At 34.3% G+C, this 6,120-nt stretch overlaps 1 long non-coding RNA gene across 1 annotated transcript; it reads right to left on the bottom strand.

The window, feature by feature from the left end:
* Positions 1-450: 450 nt before the first annotated feature.
* LOC107677878 (uncharacterized) lies at positions 451-3,491 on the bottom strand. The gene is made up of 6 exons (XR_001632893.1): positions 3,406-3,491; positions 3,045-3,090; positions 2,318-2,897; positions 2,169-2,217; positions 1,150-1,321; positions 451-764 (listed from the first exon to the last, which is right to left on the bottom strand). It is a non-coding gene; the product is annotated as an uncharacterized LOC107677878 (long non-coding RNA).
* Between the last annotated feature and the right edge of the window lie 2,629 nt (positions 3,492-6,120).

Here is a 6,120-nt window from a genome sequence, read left to right as displayed (position 1 = left end):
TGGGTTTTTGTTAAATGTGAGCCAAAATCATCACAATTAAAAGAACCAAAGACTTAAACTACTTCAGTCTGTGTGCATTGAATTTATTTAATACACGAGTTTCACAATTTGAGTTGAATTACTGAAATAAATTAACTTTTCCACGACATTCTAATGTATTGAGATGCACCTTTATATATATATATATGATATGACATGAAAATGTGAAAATAATGCATATGTTAATCGGTATCTACAAACCAACATTTTGTTTCAAACGTAAAAAGTCACCCCTGCTGATTTAGGTAAAATTTGCTCTGCTAGAATGTAGTTTTTAAATCATTGATAATTCAGCAATTTAATAATCCATTTATTATTTTTAAATTAAGTTTATTACTGTATTGTACATGTTGTTTGCAGAAACGCATGGAAGGTGCAACATGTGTTTCTTTACAAAAATTAGGTTTAGCAATTGTATATTTAAATGTTGGCCTCTTAAGACAGTTCATTTACTGAATTCAGCACTTCAGACTAATGAGGCCAGCTGTGTAAGCGCAAGTTATTTACAGCCTTCATTGAATATTCAAAGCGCTGTGATTGCAACAATTTTATTCCACCATAAAAAGGAATCACCACAAAACAATTACCCTCCCAATTTAAATGGTAAAAATATATTTATGAAATTATACATCTGTGCAGTATGTAAATACTCTTCCTGGTCACACATGAACTCCCATGAGGTTGACAGGCCGGTTGTTGTATCTTTTTGAGATGTCAGCTTCAATCTGTGTGTGAGAGAGAGACAGATAGATAAAGAGGAAGCTTTTTTCATATTCTCAGCCAGCCCAGGATTTAGTTTTTAATAAATGTTATGTCCACCATGACATTTAACCACATTAGTTAAAACTTTTTTTTTAGCTCTATTAAACTCATTTCCTTTTATATTTAAGACTCTGCCAAGCATCTGCTCCGGCAAAATAGAAATATCTAAACATAAAATATCTAAAACAAACTTTTGAAATAAAGTAATCAGAACAGTAACGTGATTACTTTTAAAAGGAGTAATCAGTAATTTGATTACATTTTCAGAGTAACTTGCCCAACAACTGATTATGATAAACCTGTACTGAAACAAATCCGCAAACACATCATTATAACAAGTTACTGTACCAGTTTCTGGAGCTCCTTGGTGTGAGCAGCCAGGAGATCAATGCGGGGCTCCAGCTTGGCCTGTTCTTCCAGAGCCTCCTGTCCTTTTTCAGCCAGTGTGCCACGCTTCAACACCAAGATATCAGCCTACTTGAGTTTCTGCCGCAGTAATTCTGAAACACGCTCCACATAGCTGAGAAATAAACATACACAGAACACCAGATTTATCATTATCCGACTACAAGATTTCAGCTACATCAACATGAAACTATAGATAACTGTTTGTTTAATTTTTTTTTTTCATGTGACTAATGGCTTCAAGGAATAGTTCATTCAAAAATGATGTACAAGATTTAGATTAATTCTTCATCAAAACAGATTTGGGGAAATGTAGTATTACATCATTTGCTCACCAATGGATCCTCTAGTCTACAGTGATTAGGTGCTGTCAGAATGAGAGTTCAAACAGCTGATAAAAACATCACAGTAATTCACAAGTAATCCACATGACGCCAGTCCATCAATTAATGTCTTGTGAAGCAAAAAGCTGCATATTTGTGAGGAAAAAAATCCATCCTTAAGGTATTTTAACTTTAAACCATTACTTCTGGCCAAAATACAAGTCTATAAGCCATGCTTCCTCCAGTGAAAAAGTCCATCCTCTGTTGTCCTCCCACATCAAAATTTACACACACATATTTGTTTATGATCAAATGGTGCTTGATCTGTGCATACTTCTCTCCTGATTCAGATGAGATGACTTTTTCCACTGGAGGAAGCAATATTATGGATACAGGACTCGTATTTTAGCCAGAAGCAACGGTTTGAATATAAAAACATCCAAATGATGGATTTGTTTCTTTTCCTTCACAAGACATTAATTGATGGACTGGAGTCATGTGGATTATTGTGAAGTTTTTATCAGCTGTTTGAATTCTCAATCTGACGGCACCTACTCACTGCAAAGGATCCATTGGTGAGCAAGTGATGTAATTTTAACATCTTAAAAAACTGTCTTAAATAATTAAGTGATTGCTTACCTAAATAGACATGGTCTTTTTCATACAGGAACACGATCTCTTGCCAGTTCTGTTGACATTAAATAATATATAGCATTTTATTATTATTATTAATAAATACAGCATTGCACATTAAAAAAAAATTAAACAGCAGAGAAATGCACCATCACCTTCATCCTTTGTGATGAATATGTCAGACTTTTGTTCCCGTTTTGTTGTTTTCCTCCCTATGTGTTCCTGGTTTTCCCTGTTTCCTTATGCCCATATTTGGTTCTTCCTGTTCCTGTCCCTAATTAGTTCCATTAGTTCCAGCTGGTTTTTATTAATTATCTCGTTTGTCTCCAGTTACTTAAACCCGGTGTTTGGCGTCTGGTGTTTTATGTCATCCTTGTGTTCCTACCTGCTCTGTGTTTCTCCTGGATTTGTGAGTTCATTAAAGACTGTTTGTTTAAGCTTCTCCAACGTCTCCAAGTCAAAAATATTTTTGGTGGATGCTTCTGTTCCTTTTTAATATTTCAATTATTCCTAAACAATGACAATAGTGAATACCTGCAAAAGCAACAATGTATGAGTAACTGTCAAACAAAAATAAATAAGTTTGTACTATTATTTATTTGCATGAGCCAGAGAGCAATTGTTTGTTCTCCTCTTTCTATGGCATATCCTGAATGGCAGCATTGATTTTCTCTTTAATTGTCATAACTGCACTTTGCCATTTCAGCGTGCAGTGCCTCCAGTCCACCAACCAGTCTGAATGATAGAGACAAAAGCAAAACATTAAATGGATCTTTGTGCAAGATCTAAACTACTGTGTATAGAAGTCAAGCTACAGCACTTCACACAATATGTTTAAGAATTGTGTAACGTTATACATAAATGACTGTAAAGCTGTTTTACCCAAAAGGTTACTGGTTTGGATGTCAATTGGGAGATTCTGGATGCTCTGATAAAACAGATTTCAATAACAAAGGTAAATACATTGTAATAACACTCACGGCAATGTTTTGCACATTATTATGGTCTTATGATATTAATGGGAAGACAATGAAAAGTGCAGGTGTAAGTTACGCCAAGTAAATAATGCAGACTTTATATTAATACAAATACGGAACTATGCAATGATACACAATTATATTATTTGAAATGTTTTTTAACAGCTTGTCAATGTCTACAAGCATATTGACTTTTATTTACACAAGGAGTGCAAGACTCCAAAACCGGTGACACTTAATTTCAACCAAAGAATGTTTTGTTTTACCTCCATTGCAACCGTGGTTATCGTTATTTTGCTAAAATAATAACTAAAGCAGTTCCATGCTCTTACATCAAGCCGATGAGATGTAGCTCCAGTTTACAGCAAAGAGCATAGAAGACCTATATATACTCTTTGTTTACAGTTCCACTTACACGTACATGCACAACTGACCAGTCAGCACACGCGACACTGCTGGGTCACACGCGCCACCTGCTGAAAGACCAATGAACTACACGAATGGAAGAATCGTTAATCACTTCCATGTAACGTCAAAATAAAAGTCACTACAAATCGCTTGTAGCAAAGTTACTCTGATTTGTCTTTTACAGTCACGTGTGTTCCGTGAACCCAAACATTTCTGGAATTCACTGTAAATTGACAAGAAAGAAAAAAAAAAGTTGTGGATATTGTCCATGTCAATTATTAATCCTTGTAATAGATTGGCTAAAAAAGAAGAGTGGAGTGGCTAAAAAAACTACTCTGAAAAGCTGAGAATATCAATTAATGAATTAATCCTTGTAATAGATTGGCTAAAAAAGAAGAGTGGAGTGGCTAAAAAAAACTACTCTTAAAAGCTGAGAAAAGAGCTTTCAGCCAACATTCCGGCGTCAGTATGGACTGGTCTGAGGAACTTCACCATGTACAATAGGCACAAGAACAGTTTTTTTCCCCGCAGGCTATATTCAGCCTGAACAATTAAACTTTCATAATTATACATCATCCATCACAACTGACATATTTATACACATCCAAAATGTGTACACTTGTAAACTGCACACTTTGTAAATAACATATCTGCACACTTATATCTGTACATTTATCTAAACAATTAAATTATCTATACTTCTATTTCTGTATATAGTACATTATTGAATTTCTGTTTTTCTTTTCTTACATTAGTGTTATATTCCATCCCTACTGTGTTATACCTATGTATGTCTGCATTATGTCTGTACTTTCTTCTACACTGGAAGCTCCTGTCATCAAGTCAAATTCCTTGTGTGTGTAAACATACTTGGTAATAAAGCTATTCTGATTCTGATGTTTATTTATTCATAAATAATAAATATTTATTACCTGTACTTTATCTCTTTATACTTTGCTTTTTATGACATTATTTCCATAACTACGAGTCTAGTAATAAAAAGCTATATCACATTCAAAAAGCTGAAAATTCAAACACATTACTAAATTCCTCAGAAATTAATTAGCTCACTTTTCAAAAGGTAAACTAATATCTTTGGTGCCACTACATTTTCATTTAACTGAGTGACAAACAGCAGAAGTGGTCTGTCCACTAGATGGCGCGATTTCCTTTATATTGACACCACTGAGAAAAATAGTGTGGCGCATTACAATACATTTTTTCATACTTATAAGCAATAACAACATGAAATTCGTCCCCTTAGAATTATAAGGTTCTATCTGACATTTTTGTCAAAATTGATTTATTCACATTTTTTCAGACTTTTTAGAAATAATCTAAATAACTCTTATTTAGAAAACAAAAAAAGTTATATCTATAACGTATATGGAATGCGAAAACTTTGAAGCTCAATATCTCAAAATCTCTCAGAATGCGGATAGAAACGTATTATTCCGAGGTGGCGAATAGTAATTTCACATTTTCTTGCACCATGCATTGCATTTGTGCTTCCTTTCTATTGTACTGCTTGCATAATTCATAAAGTATTTCAACATACACTTTATGTGGACATAAATTTATAGTAAATATCCTGCTCTTTCCTCGGTTTTATTTGAACAAGGTGGTTTTATAGGTTTTTCTGTTTGCCGGTTCACAGCACACCTTATCTAACGTGTCCGCCAAAGGGACTTTAGCTGTAAATAACTGCAGGTGTCTCAGGTGTTTCCAACAAGTCGTACAGTTGACAGAATATCTAAGTATTTCTCCTGTTTTCTGACAAAGCAGATTAAAATCAGCAAAGAAAGAGAGCAGAAATAGGTTTGAAGTTTGAAATAAAGGTCAGTATGCCACTATTATGCAATGTTAACATCAAAGATAGGATTGTAGCTCTGCTTCTTAAAGTTTGGATATCTTGGGCAACTCCAGCAACCCTATACTTAATAACCAACTTACACAGGAGAGGCCTTTGAAAAGAAACTTCATTGTACTCCAAACAGACCTGTTTTAATCACTCCAAAGACCATTTCAGCACCTTGCTGAGAGCAGAAATCAGAATGTTAATCCTAAATCGGTTAAACTCTTTTATGGTCTTGTGAAGCACGATGGCTGTAACAGTTAAAGGGAACCATAGGCAATGCTTTATTTTCATATTTTTTTGAATGGCATTCAAACCTGCTCCTATCTCAGCTGGGGATCCAGTATTCGTCTGTGATTTCCCCAGATTATGCAAATTTGAGCATCATCTGTCTGGAGGCCGTGTGAAATTAAACATCAGAGGTGAAATTGTGAACATGCTCAGGTGGCAAGCATCCTTCTGTAGTTATAAAAAGCCCCTACAATTCTAAAAAAAATATTTTATATGTAAAAGCCATATTCAAGAATGCAAACTATCTGTGAATAAAAACTACCGACCTTTGCATTTGCAGTACAAAAACACATATAGAATACAAATAAACCAGGGCAAACATATAAACAATTACATTTTCTTTGTCAAAAGCCTTAACGGTAGTCATTTATTTGTAAAGTGGAAATTGTCTATGGAAATTAGAGAGAGAGAGAGAGAGATTTCATAT

This window comes from Sinocyclocheilus anshuiensis, unplaced genomic scaffold (genome assembly GCF_001515605.1).
Source record: "Sinocyclocheilus anshuiensis isolate Anshui unplaced genomic scaffold, SAMN03320099.WGS_v1.1 scaffold1302, whole genome shotgun sequence".
In the NCBI taxonomy this organism is placed as follows: domain Eukaryota; kingdom Metazoa; phylum Chordata; class Actinopteri; order Cypriniformes; family Cyprinidae; genus Sinocyclocheilus; species Sinocyclocheilus anshuiensis.
This window is presented reverse-complemented; position numbering and strand designations above follow the sequence as displayed.